Source organism: Gallus gallus, chromosome Z (assembly GCF_016699485.2).
Source record: "Gallus gallus isolate bGalGal1 chromosome Z, bGalGal1.mat.broiler.GRCg7b, whole genome shotgun sequence".
In the NCBI taxonomy this organism is placed as follows: domain Eukaryota; kingdom Metazoa; phylum Chordata; class Aves; order Galliformes; family Phasianidae; genus Gallus; species Gallus gallus.
In genome coordinates, this window is record NC_052572.1 from 84141520 (window position 1) to 84154978 (window position 13459).

Consider the following 13459-nt stretch of genomic DNA (forward strand, 5'->3'; position numbering starts at 1 on the left):
AAGTACTGCAGTCAGAATACCATAAAAAGGCTGTTAAATAGCTGATAATTTCATCATGCTGGAACCAAGTGTAGAAGTACAATGCAGTTACATTAGTACCGTAATGCTGCGAACATTTTCAATTATCAAGCTTAACCTTGCTAAGAAGCTGAAATGAACGCTATCAATACAGTGAGGCATGCAGTAACACAATAGCAGCCCACAATTCTCTTCCTTTCTCTCCATCCCTTTTTATCCTCCTTGCTCCAGTAAATGAAATGTGTGGACTCTTGCCCACAACATTTCAAAATTGCTCAAGCAATTGTTTCCTGTAGATTAATTTGTAATTCTAAATTTTGAGAAGAAGGAAATGTGAGCACATTCCTCCCTCAGGCCATTTACAGATCTGGGGTTTTAATATAATCTCAAGCAGAGACTGAGGAAAGGGAAAGACACAGTGGCAAAGGCCACGTTGGAGAGCTTCCTCAGCAAGATTCCTCCTTTTGTCCCAGAAAACTTGCATAACCAACGTGTGCAGCTTCCATGCTGTTTTCTCTCAGGAACAGACTTTCATCACAACACCAAGAGGGTGAGTGTGCATACATGGTGTGCGTATGCACACAGAGCTGTACTTCATAGTGGCGAAGATATATATGACTGCCTTCTTTGTTTGTGCATGGTTGCTCTAGTGATGATAGATACTTTCCTTACATGGATAAATTAAAACAAACAAACCACGTCCATTAGACGCTGTTACTCATCTTGTGTACACAGGGCAGTTGGAGCTGTGCTTTTAAGATTACTTAGGCATGAAAAGCTACAGATAGGCAGACTTCAGAAAGTTACAAAATATGTACCTTGTGGTCTGAACCTTAATGTCTTGGTACTACTAAAAGCTCCTCTGTGCTTATTTACATCTCTGTTGCCTAAGTGCTTTTTCAAATCTGGGATTCTACAGTTACAGAACTCCCCATTTTCTTCATTTTCTTCTGCATTTTTTTGTCTTTTTAAAGTAAGTACCACTATTGGATTCTGTATGACTTTAATATCTTGTTCCTCAGTAGCAAAATGTTTTTTGCTCACTTCAGGCTAGATGGACCGCTACAAGATAAATTAAAAAAAAAAAAAAAAAAAAAGAGAGAGAGAGAAGATGCAACTAAAGTGACCCATGAAAAAGTAGTGAAAAAGAAGTTATCTGATATGGCGTTTTGCAAATTTCCCTAAAGATTTTCCAGGGAAAGTTTCCAAAAAGACAGCAGCATTGTTTTCTCCCGTATTGTAGCGTGAAGGGAAAAAAGACTCCAGTGATGGTGAAAGGGAAGTTTGAGTTGGAAACATGAGATTATGATGAGCTTTTAATGTAGCAGGAAATAAATAAATGTTTAAGGAAGGAGCTTTCAAGAAGACTGTCTGTTTTCAGCAATTTTCTCAAGCAACTACTGCTAGAATATTCCAGGGGCTTTTATGCTACAGGTCGTTCAGTCTCTCCTTACAAATGGGAAATTACAGACAGTGGCTGCAAGCACTATTATAACAGCATTTCTGCTGATTCCATCCTGCCAAACAATAGCCTCCTAGGAAAGATGGCAATCAGCATACATGAAAATCATGCCTTCAGAGAAGGCGAAAGGCAGGAAAGCAAATTGTTCTCCACCTTTTAACTTGTGGACATTTAGGCATCAATCTAGACTCTCCATAACTGAGTGAAGAGGACATTTAGCAAGGAAATGTCTTTAATAATATCCTAGGAACTTCAGCCAAATTTTTCTTTCCTTACATTTTTGCAAGAATTTATGTTGATTTCTGATTGCTTAGCAGATTTATTTTCATCAGAAACCTAAGGGAATGTTCTTAAATAAATGTTTAATGTTGCTGTGGGCTCAGGAGTGTGCTTCTGAGGTGTTAAATTCCCATCCACTCTATTGCAATGCCTGGTAGGGTAGGCGAGCTTATCTATTCTCTGTCCAAGACATAGTCACTCCATAGTCACAGCCAAAATCTCTTTGCTCAGACGACAATGTCAAACTGTAGTCACACTATAACCATTCATAAGGCAAGGCAGGACAGCATGAGACAAATGGACATCCAAGTAGGAGTAGTTCCCATGTTTTGTAAAGAAAAGAGGAAAGGATTGCTAAGTCCAGTGACCAAGAATTGCCTTGTGTTCTTCTCATACACTTGACATGGTATCATAATTGGACAGAAAGCATCTGAAATCCTGACTTTGCCACCTGTGAATATGACCTCTAATTATTAAAAAAAACTCATCTGAGCCAAGAGGACCCCAAGGTTACCCCTGAACACCTCCTGATGCCTGTGCACAGAAGGGTCACGACTCTATAATAAAAAGATACATCAGTAGAAGCCATTTGCCTGAAGTTTGACCAACCTCTTAACTAAAACAGAGAAGGAAATCTCATTTGAGAATCAGAGAATCTGGAACATTTGTATTTTATCTTTGTCAGTTTTAAGTAATAGTTAACATTCACAAGGTATAGATGTTCACTCCCGTAGCTATAATGGAAGCCTTCTGTGCATCTTTAATTGTAACTGTGTTTTAGCTTGATTTACTAATGAGATGGAACTTACGGTACTACAAAATATTTGTTTCTCTCCTCACTATTCTCTCAATTCCTAAATGTCTCATATATTCCAGTTCAATTTAATGAGTTAGAAGTCTCTTTTATGTTTAGGTGAAATATATATGTTCTGTGCATGTGTTTGCTGAAGCATGCTAGTAATCTTACAGTCAGAGCAACTGCAGATCTAACATGAGATTTGTGTGTTAAGGTCAAGCATAATATTGCAATCTTGTAACAGCTTTCCTCTTTTATTCTTGTATTGTTTGTATTGTGCATGGCATGTATGCAGATGATACTCTACTGCTGTTCACTGAGGGGCTGCTGGTATGCTCTCTGGGCTTGAGTGTAACTGTTGACTGATGCAACAGACCTGGGCCTTTCTGTCTCGATCTTTGTCCTCTCTTCTGTTTGGAGCACTTGGACTTGGCCCCAGGACTGCAGTCTTAACTACTTTGGATTGCAGTGCAATTGCAATTGAAAAGGGAGGAAAAAATGTAGCAGCTACAGCTGTTCTGTGTCAAGTCAAGTTTCTAACCATATGTACAATCTTCTCTTAAGCTCCCTTGGAGCTTTCCAGGGCAGCTTTTCAGATTATCTGATGAGCTTTTAGAAGGGCAGCACTGACAGAGAAATCCTGCTCTTTGAGCAAAATAGCAGTTATATGAGGACCTTCAAAACTCTGGACTTTTCATTTATGACATCTGTAGTCCATGGCCAGAAGAATTTAGTAGGAGAAAACCAACTTTTATGCCTGTGGGCTTGAAAAATGTTATATGAAGCCAAAAATTGTGCTGTCAAACAGCTTTTCTTTGTGTTTTACTGTCTTCAGCTCTGTATTAGAGAGTTCATTTAAAAAATGTAGTGTTCCAGAAACTAATTTATATAGTGCCTCCTATTTTTCCATTGAGCTTTTAGAAATGCTTGTTGAGATCGCTCAGAATCTCAGCACAAGAATGGTTTGCTTCATACACCTTAGCACACAATTTGCCTTTATCTTTTCCCTGAAATATGTTCTGCTTGGTGACTCCTTGAAGTCTGATTTCAGGAACCTTTCACAGACTTGTTGAAAGCATTCAACTCCCTCTGCTAATCTTGTTCACTCTATTTTACCTGACGTGTTTTAAAGTATTGTTTTATTGTTGTTTAATGTTGCTGTAATAGGGTTCTTAGATTTCTCAGCTGTACTGGATCTGTGAAAGCTTACAGGATGAATGGCTAGGTTTCCAGTCTTTATCTCCCCTTGAATCTTACCATCTGTTCTTATTTGGCAGTGCAGGTAAATGAATTTTTTTCCAACTTCCTTTCATTTGTCCTGTTTCCTGCAGATATTTAGCTTGTCTGTTTCCTCTTTCTCCCTTCATACATCATCAAGAAGGATTTGGTGGCAGTTACTGAAGTTGATGAATCTGACTGAAATTTCTTTTCTGGGTTGTGTGTTACAGGGGTTGCTTGAGGAGGTAAGTTTTTTTCTTTCATTAGTTTAATGCTTTTTTACACACGCTTGCAGAGTAAAGTGCAGTGAAATCCACAATGTTTAGACTGTTCTTTGCTTTTCATTAAGTAGTATTTCTCCTAGCTTGTTCTTGGTTTTTTGTTTTTTGGGGGTTTTTGTTTGTTTATTTGTTTTGGTTGTTTTTTTTTTTTACTCAGTGCTGCATGTTTGAGCTCATCAGCAAGCCAAATGCACATTTTTTTAGAATTCAGAATTCTATCATCTAATAACAGAATTTAGAATTCTGTTATTTGAGAGTTCAGTCCTAGTATATTCCTACCCCATTATAGCCACCATTACCAGAGGCAACCACTCATATAAGACAATGGTCATGCAATGTAGTCTTGAGCTTCAAAGATAATGCAGTCTTGCACTTTCGTGTTTTGTATTTTTTCCAGCTTTTGTGGTCAGTCTCAGATGGAATGGAATCCTTCACTCTCTGTACCTTCTGGATTTCACAGTCCTGAAATGAGTCTCAGAAGCCTGTGATCTGTTAGACCTGCACACTACTGAAGTGAAAAAAAGAATGAAACGTAGAATGTGGAAAGAAGACAGCACTGTTTTTTCTCATATTTGTTTTCCTTATCAGCAAGTCCAACTTTGAAAAGCTGTCTTTGATTTTGAAATTTCTCTGCTGTTATCCTAGAGACTTGTGTAAATATTTAGAGATATAAATGCTGTTTTTTGGAGTAAGAGATACCTGCGCTTTTGTGCACAGCAGTCAGAGATGAAGTTTTTACAATATTCCCTTACAGTATCCCTGTTTTCTTTATTTCTGAAAGTTGACATTGAAATCAAATCGGATCAGTTTCTGGCTTATGCTTTAATGAGGTACCAAAGGGCAGTTAAGGATCTGCTTCTTGAAATGATATGTCTGAATGAAAACCCACCTGTTGTTTCCTTTTGTCAGCTGTCCTCAGATTCTCTTCTCAGTCAAATCTATGAAATAATTTGCCAGTTGTTGCAGTCTGTCAACTACACCTGTTAACTAGAAGTCATTTCCATACAACAGCTGTCCCTCCGTGGCTTCTGTGTAATTATTTGGCTGTCACCCCCTCTGCTCCCCTGCCCCCCCAAAACCAGAACCCACAGCCATTTGGCATTCTTCTAAGTACTTTTAAAGAGCCCCAGGCCTGAGTTGACATCAAGGTTGGGTGTCAGTCTGGGAGTCAGGGCCCTTTTTGCAGCAGGATCTAGGACTTTCAGTAATTTCATGTAGTTCATTGGGTCAGAGTTATGCTGAGCTGGCAAAGTAGATCTTGCATAATGGCTGGTAACGTTTTATCTGCTGGTGTGGATAAACAGAGGATTTTGATTTTCATCTCTCTCAGTCATGCATTTTTTTCCAACTGCTTGATTAATTTTTAAACTATGCTGTTCAGGCTTTCATAATAATCCTTCTCTTTCATTCCAGCAATTTTTGGCAGTTACTAAACTCCATGCATGACCATGAGATCCTTAAAACAGCTTATCAAGAGGTAGTTGTACACTGACTAGAGCCAAAAAAGTTGTACTGGAGTACTGCTGTATGGCACAGCATTGGCCTAATCATTTTCAAAATGATCAATAACTGCTTAGACATTGAAATTTGTGACAATTTTAGTTCTTTTTTTTTTTTTCAGGTATTAATAACTTCCTGATGAATGCTATCTTCAAACATTTTGCAAGCAGCTACAGACCAGTATGAGACTTTGTAGCTAGTTTTTAGACTGCATAACGTTCATTTCTTCCCTCTGGCTGCTGTTTTGATTCTAGACAATTCCCAAAAAAATATTCACCAAAACACTTCAGACCTTAATTTTTGAAAAAAAGTTTTCCCCAATTCAGCCTTGTTTTTTTTGATTAAAAAAACTTGTCTGCTTTCATTTCCTCCAGCTTAGGTTAATGGCTCTTCTTTTTGGTTTGCCTAGTAAACTGCTTCATTGCAATCAAATTTGGTGTGAAATTCAGCTGTCAGAGTGCAAAAAAAACAAGAATGACATCAACTCAGTCCTTGTTTAGAGCTTGCTATTCATACAACAAAGGGAGATTTCAAGGCCCTTCTAATGTTCTGCCTTCCTCTATCATCAGGTCCCAGATTGTATTTCAGATTTGGATCTTTTTGTTGAATAAGACATGTTTCACTTTTTAGTGAAGTGGATGACTAAAAAATACCTTGAATCACACTGTGTTCTCTCATACCCAAAGCACCTACAGAGTGGCCCTTGATCCCCTGTGTGGGTTATACAATTGTACATTAAGGAATTAGCAGATGCTACAGGAAGAGCTACATATACTGTGACCTACGTTTCACCACTCAAAATTACACAAGCTGTTGTTCAGGTTTATTTGACTCCATGTTAAATCTCAGCCCTAGCCTCAGCACATCTGACTGTGTCTTGAACAACTTTAATTAAAAAAAACCACACAAATGTTGACATGTGGATAGCCACGAGGAAAAGATGAAATTCTGAACATACTGAACTTGCAACTGGGAGGAATTTTCTGAGTCAGTGAGCCCTATCCCATGTTTTTCCAGGAAAACTTTCTTTCACTAATCATGGTCTACATTAAAGTTTATTTGGTTGGATAATCTACTGCCTTTGAAAGCCAAACATCTCATAGACTCCATGTGGGTTGGGATTTCATTTCAAGTGCCAGTCCTATGAAGAAAGGCTGAGAACACTTGGGTTATGTAGCCTAGAAAAAACTCCAGAGAGAATTTACAGTGGCCTTCCAGTAATTAAAGAAGGCCTACTGGAAAGATGTAGGGGGACTTTTTACCAGGGAGTATAGTGGCATGACGAAGGGTAACCATCTGAAACAGTAAGAGGGTAGATTTAGATTAGTTATAAGGAAAACATTCTTCACTATGAGGTGATGAGACACTGGAACAGGTTGCCCAGAGAAGCTGTGGATGTCTCCCTGCAAGCTCCCTGCAAGCATGGAAGGCCAAGTTGGATGGGGATTTGGGCAACCTGATGTAGTGTGTGGCAACCTTGGCCATGATAGGCAGGATGTAACTGTAGGATATTTAAGGTCCCTTCCAACTCACGGAAATTTTCTGACTAATAACCCTAGGGTTAAGGTTGTTACACTCCTACTTACAGGTATATCTGAATGGAGTACTGGCCTCCTTTTCTGTAGGGAGTATGTAGAATGACCGTAGAGGTTGGGATAAGAAGGTTTTCTGCATGTTAAACATCTTCTGTTATGCAGTGGGGAGAATTTTATGTCTAAAATCTCCAGTTTCCAGTGGTAGGTGGTGGCAAGAGATTCCTTGCTCCTTTTCTTAATGCAGACTTCATCATCACCCTAGCTGTGTGTTGGTGACTAATTTTTTTCCCTAAGCTAAAAGGCAAAACTGAGAGTATTAGAGGGTGAAGTACTAACCTGCTTTACAATACTGCAAATTTTTTGCTATTGATCTTGTGCTGGTGAAGGTAGTTTTTTGTCCTTGTTATATAGTTTTCCAATTTCTCTCTCTTTTGCAGCACTTACCTCCCAGCTGTGCTCAATTTTATATCAGTCCTGGAGGAAACTTGTCAAACAGATTCTGCACTTTGCTTCCCTAAATTCACATCCAGCTTTCCAAAGTATTTTTCTGTTTGCTTCATGATTTTGTCCTTTCTGTAACTTTCTGAGAAGCAGTGGAAAGGCAAACTATCATTGCAGACCATTTGCCTGTCTGGCAAGGGAAATGGCATGATTTAAATGTGGCTGAGCTAAAGCAATATTAAAACCTCCAGGAAAATTCTAACATTTGTTCGGATGTTTTTGTTTATTTTTGGAGCTGTGGAATATCCATGATTGTCAATGTTTTGACCCTCACTTTGAAGAATGTCAAATTTGTGCCAGCAAACTCAACTGTCAATATTTTCATTTCACACATCCTTATAGAAGTTCATAACTGATCTATAAAATTACACATACTGAGCATATGTGGTCACAGGTAGGAAAGGATTTAATAAATGAATACATTAATACAAATGCGTCTTTTTAAAGGTTATAATGCCACAATTATATTTTTTTCAAATGCATTTACAATCCTGTTATTTAAAGGCAAGCCTGTCAGATTTTTCTTCTTCTAAACTCAAAATGATTAACCTCTTAGTCTTTAATGTGGACTGATGGAGTGCCTGTGACCATTATGGCAAATAACCACATTATTGCATTTAGGAAATTAGCTACTGTGTGCTTATGATAATTCTGTCCCCATGAAACTAGCTCACAAATTTTAAGCAAGCAGGCTTATTGCAGAATTCTGTTCTGCTTTTAGATACACACTGTCTTTGTGTATTCACATAGATTCATCAGAGTGTATTTGAAAGGATCTTTGTCAGCCAGTGTTAACGTTAGGAGTTTCTATGCTGAAAGACAGGGTAAGGGGGGAGCTAAGGGGTTTGACTTTCAGAATGCTGTACATTTTGAAGAGAAAATGAGTAACCTTTTGAAAATTTTTCAATAAATCCCAATGTCTAACTGAACAATACTTCTGCAGGAAATCTATCCCAGTGGTGTGCTGCTCAATCATCAGTCTCAATGGTAAGAGTAGCAGCACAGGTCAGTCTAGTCCTAGTTTTGTAACATCCTGCTTCACACAGGCAGCTCTCAGCAGCATTATGTGGCAGTGGTGTGGTCCCCACCCTGTCCTCATTGCTTCCATGTGTGAAACTATGACTTGAGGAGCTAAAAGTTTATAATAAGGCTTTCCCATCAGAGAGAGAAAAGTAAATAAATAAAAATGGTGGTGACCATCTTGAAGATTTCTGAATACCCTAGTATTTCAGTGTGCAATGAAATCATGAGCCCTACTATGCCTTGCATGGTTTTGTATTTCAGTCAAAAGAGGTCACAGGGTTCAAGTACTAGGGTTACATTAATATGGCAATATGTTGAAAATATAAAGATACGGTGTCCTGAAATAAGCTCTAAATATCACTAAATAAATAATTCTGTGCTTGGAATGTATGACATTCTGATGTCAAGACAATCTGATTAGTGTCTATCAACTAATTTGGGATGATGTTAATTCTCTTACAGAAGTAAGTTGGCATACTTTCTAGTAAAGCCTTACAGGATGCATTAATAAGTCTCAAAAAATTAATGAGCAGAAATATCACACAAATCCTTTTGGAAAAAATAAAAAACAATATTCTTTATCCTGCAATTTATTTTGCAGAACGAGGTAAATACTTGATAACTCCATGAAAATGAAAGCTTTTCCAGAATTTCCTTGCTCCTGATAGAGTACAAAAATACCCTCTGTCTTTAAAAAGTGTACGTGTTTTTTTTTGGTTGCTTTTTCTCTTTGCACAAGTAGTGTAATAGGAAGTGAAGTCTAATATCATCCAGCCTTTGTATTATAGATGTCCATAGCTGCAATAACAAAATTCCAAATGTGGTAAAACTGATTTGATTTTGTATTTGTTCACAGTTTTTTGTTGGATTTTCAGAATTTAAAGGGCAGTGAACAAATCTGGCCAACTTCAAGGCATGTTCTTCACGTGCAGTACACATAGACTTGCTTAGGATATTTAGGAACTGATGGTTGGACTGGGATACTTGGTAGCAGGATCCAGATTTTCACTGGTTCTTTACAGAGAAAGGAGTCTGGAAGAAAATGTAAACATTTCCATCTGTTCCCTGGGAACTGGAATTGATTACCCTACTTTGAAAAGGAGCCCTTCAGAATGGCAATGAAAATATAAGGAATTTCTTATAACATCAGGAAAAAAAAAAATTGAGAAGGTAACGACAGCATTTTATTTTAATGGGCACCATACATATTTCAGGATTTATTTATTTCCTTGATTCATATTTACTTTGATCTCCTTGAAAAAATGTTGGGCTTTCTCCTTGGCTACCCTGGTATAAAAATACTAGTTTGTTCCTTTGCATTACTGGAAGATGAAAACAGTATTTGGCCTAGATAGTATTAGAGGAACGTTTCCGACAAAAGGTAGCTAATGACTTTCTATTAAAAAACTAAAACCCAAGAACTTCATATCCATACAATCATACATTTCTGTGCTTGTCTGCTGCATGGTGGGGAAGAAATTGTTGCCAGCTTTTAAAAGTAAAAATTTGAGCAACTTGACAATTTAGCTATACAGTCCACTTACAATTCCCATTTCAAATGGACTTGGATACAAATCTGAGCATAGATTCATACAATCCATGGAACCATAATAAAATCCTATTACTCATACAACAAGAAGAATTTCTATTGCTCCTAGGACAAGGCTGCCAGAAATTCTGCAGTAATGCCCTGGTGAATGCAAGAATTTTTCAATATGCTCATAAGACTGCAATTCAAAGACAAGAGGCAGTTGCAGTAGGCTCCTAAATAGCTATCAATTGACTGATACACTTAGTTGGTTAATTAATCTTTGATGAAAGACCTACTCAAAAGACTAAATTCAAAATGTAAGAACTTGTGCTTTTCTAAAATTAATCCAGTTGTCATATTTTTCTTTTCACAACAGAAAGAGAAATGGGATGGGGACATTCATTTGACTGTTTCATTTCTGAAACACTAATGTAAACTTGGAATTGACCTGTCATTTGAAAAATGAGCAATACCAAAAGTTATGAAGTGCAAAGAAAATATACAACAAGACGAGAAAAGAGGGAGTCTTGGAACAGTAATCAAAGGGAGTACTTATTCTGTCTTTGGTAACAGGAAAAGTACAAAGATGGAATTCACAAAGAAACATAAAGGGAAAAAAAATCTCTTGGAAATGTTTGTATCAAAATCTCATCTACCACCAACCCTTTTTTATAGAAGGAAGTCAGCACTACTGGAAAAGAAAATGCTAAATCTGTGTTCTTTGACTCATCTTCATTTCTGCTGCTTACCTAAGAAAACAGCAACTCTGTCCAGGTTGGAGAGGTTCTCTTAATATTTTTTTACTCTATGCAGAATTTTACCTAACTTGCATCATTTTTCAGAAGCTTATTCAAAACAGGTTTCCTAAAAAGAATATGCAATTACAATGCTAAATGAGTACCAGAAAATGGAAACAGTCAGTTTTGAGAACTCCATTGTATCTACAGGATTTAGATCACATTTTCAACTGCATCAATTTTTACGTGTAAGAAGGAAGAGACAAAAGAAACAAAGATAAAGTGGGAAGTCTTTAGGGACAGCAAGCAGATTCAGAACAATATGGAAGTAATCAAAAGTCAGTCAACAGACAAAATAAATCTTCATAGAAGGGAAGTACTGGCTAAAGCTAGAGCAGTTTATGGAAAGTCAGACTAAGGTAGATGCAGTCTGTTTACATAAAAGACTAAGAGATTACAATAAAGATATGAGATAATTAGCATTGGCTAAATCTCACATGGTTTGGAGCTTTGTTTCAGTTAGAATAAGCATCAAGAAATCTGTCTGCTTTACTAGATCTTCTCCATGGCTTCAAGTTTATTAAAGCAAAAATTCACAGAAGAATATATGCAGAAATCCTAGCACTTCTTCCAAATGTCCCCTCTTCCATGTTGTAGACTATTTATTAGTGCTTCCCAAAGGTACATAAAAGTGTATTCTAACCCTGATTTTCTTTAAACACCTTGATTCCCAAGTAGCATTTGAGTTTTAGATAATACTTATTTTCATGTCTCATTCCTCTAGCATAATTCACTCCATTTTTAAAATCACTAGATAAAGAAGCAAGTGAATTGTTACCAATGTATGTATTTATATATAAAGATATGTATATATGTATTTACATATATAAATTTCTGAATTTTGAAGACAAAGTTGAAGAGAAATAAAGCATCCAGATTGTAGTACAATGCTTTTCTTCCAAGAGTACAGTGTATAAACAACAAAATTTCAAATACTTGATTGGTTGTCAGATCATGAAGATGAAAGAAACTTTTGTACACATAGCTGCAAAGGAGAAAAGAAAACAAGATAGATTAAAAGTCCTGCATGTGATTGAATTACGGTTGACACAAGACAGACACACTTAAGACTCCAGCATAACATTCATCCTGTTGAATGAGCTGTTAGCTGACTCTTAGGGTAATCCCAGACATCACTGTGCTCAGGAATCCCAGCTTCCCAGTCATCCTCGTGTTACATCTTCTGAGTGTATGTCCAGAATGCTACAGGTTTTTCGTCACATGGAAAATTTTTCTTTTGAATTTGGTTCAGCAGCAATCTAGCTTCCAGGGGTCAAAGGAATCCAGAGGAATCTGAGTGTGTAAAGACTGCATCCAATATCTTTCTGTTGGTGAATGGGCTTGGAGATTCCAAAGGGGTTTTATTCACTCCTTCTTCCCCTTTAACCCATTCCAAACATTTATCTTCCCTCCCTTTCTAAGACAGAGACATAGGTTACTAAATCTACTCCAGATGTAGATGTATTTCTGTACTTTGTGCTGTCTCTGCATTTTGCTGTGTGGAATATGTAGTGTCTGCCCATCTCAGGTACAGCTGTAGTACAAGATATCACTGGTGTTTCCCTTTGTCCACATATTTGACATCCCCTCTTACATACTTACCAAAGCTTGAACCTGACAGTACTTCTCACTGCTCAAGACAATCAAAGTGATTTGTAATAAATGTATATATATGACAAAAAAAAAAAAAACGTGTAGTTTTTCTTCTAAATGTTGTATTTACTTAACAGAGTTGTGCTAAAGCTGCTAGAAAGGTATCTCCGGCACTCACTGTATTGAACTTCTCTGTTCTGTACAGAGACCACTACACTGCTAAGGGCAGCTTTTGCACCTCAGACTAGTGTTTGAACTTCATGTGATGGGTCAGAATGGGTTGGTTTGCACTGGCTTTCCATATCAGAAATACAGAGAGAGAAATAAATTACTTTTTGAGAGTGATTTAAATCATGAGTTCATACCAAATGATCCAAATTCCTCTGTGGGGGAATCCTCCTCTCCTGCTGCTAGCTTTGTAAATAGGCTGTGGATATGAGCACCCTAAATTCAGTACCTAAAATAAGCCAATGTAAACATCATTCAACACTTTCTGCTACCAAATGTCTTCTGTGAAGTGTGCAAAGCAATGGCAAACAAAGGATGTTTTTCACAGGCTCCTATAGTACACCACATCAGCAGTTGGAATGCCATCTTTACACAGGGATATGAGGAGGAAAAGAAGGATGAGGAAGAGGCAGACTGGATATGTCTGCTGCAAAGGCTGGATCCCATCCTAGATGAAGTATCTTAAACTGGAAAGAGATGAGCACTGGTAGGAGGGAAAAGATGGAGAGCTTCATAACTACTGGTAGTTTCCATAAGCAAGAAAGTGACATAAGCTTCAAAGTCAGGCAGCATCTCAAGTCTGCACATATTTCCATAGCTGCTGCCATTTACCAGTTCTAGGAATCTGTAAACAGCAAAGAACACATCCTAGTTCCAGCTTTGCTAAACAACTCTTTCCCTTAAATCTTCAAAGGAT

The 13459-nt window shown here is 37.5% G+C and overlaps 1 long non-coding RNA gene across 1 annotated transcript; it reads left to right on the top strand.

Annotated features, from left to right (window-relative positions):
- Positions 1–309: 309 nt before the first annotated feature.
- On the top strand, positions 310–12576 carry LOC124417544. The gene is made up of 3 exons (XR_006932500.1): positions 310–568; positions 3887–4018; positions 4452–12576. It is a non-coding gene; the product is annotated as an uncharacterized LOC124417544 (long non-coding RNA).
- Positions 12577–13459: the final 883 nt, after the last annotated feature.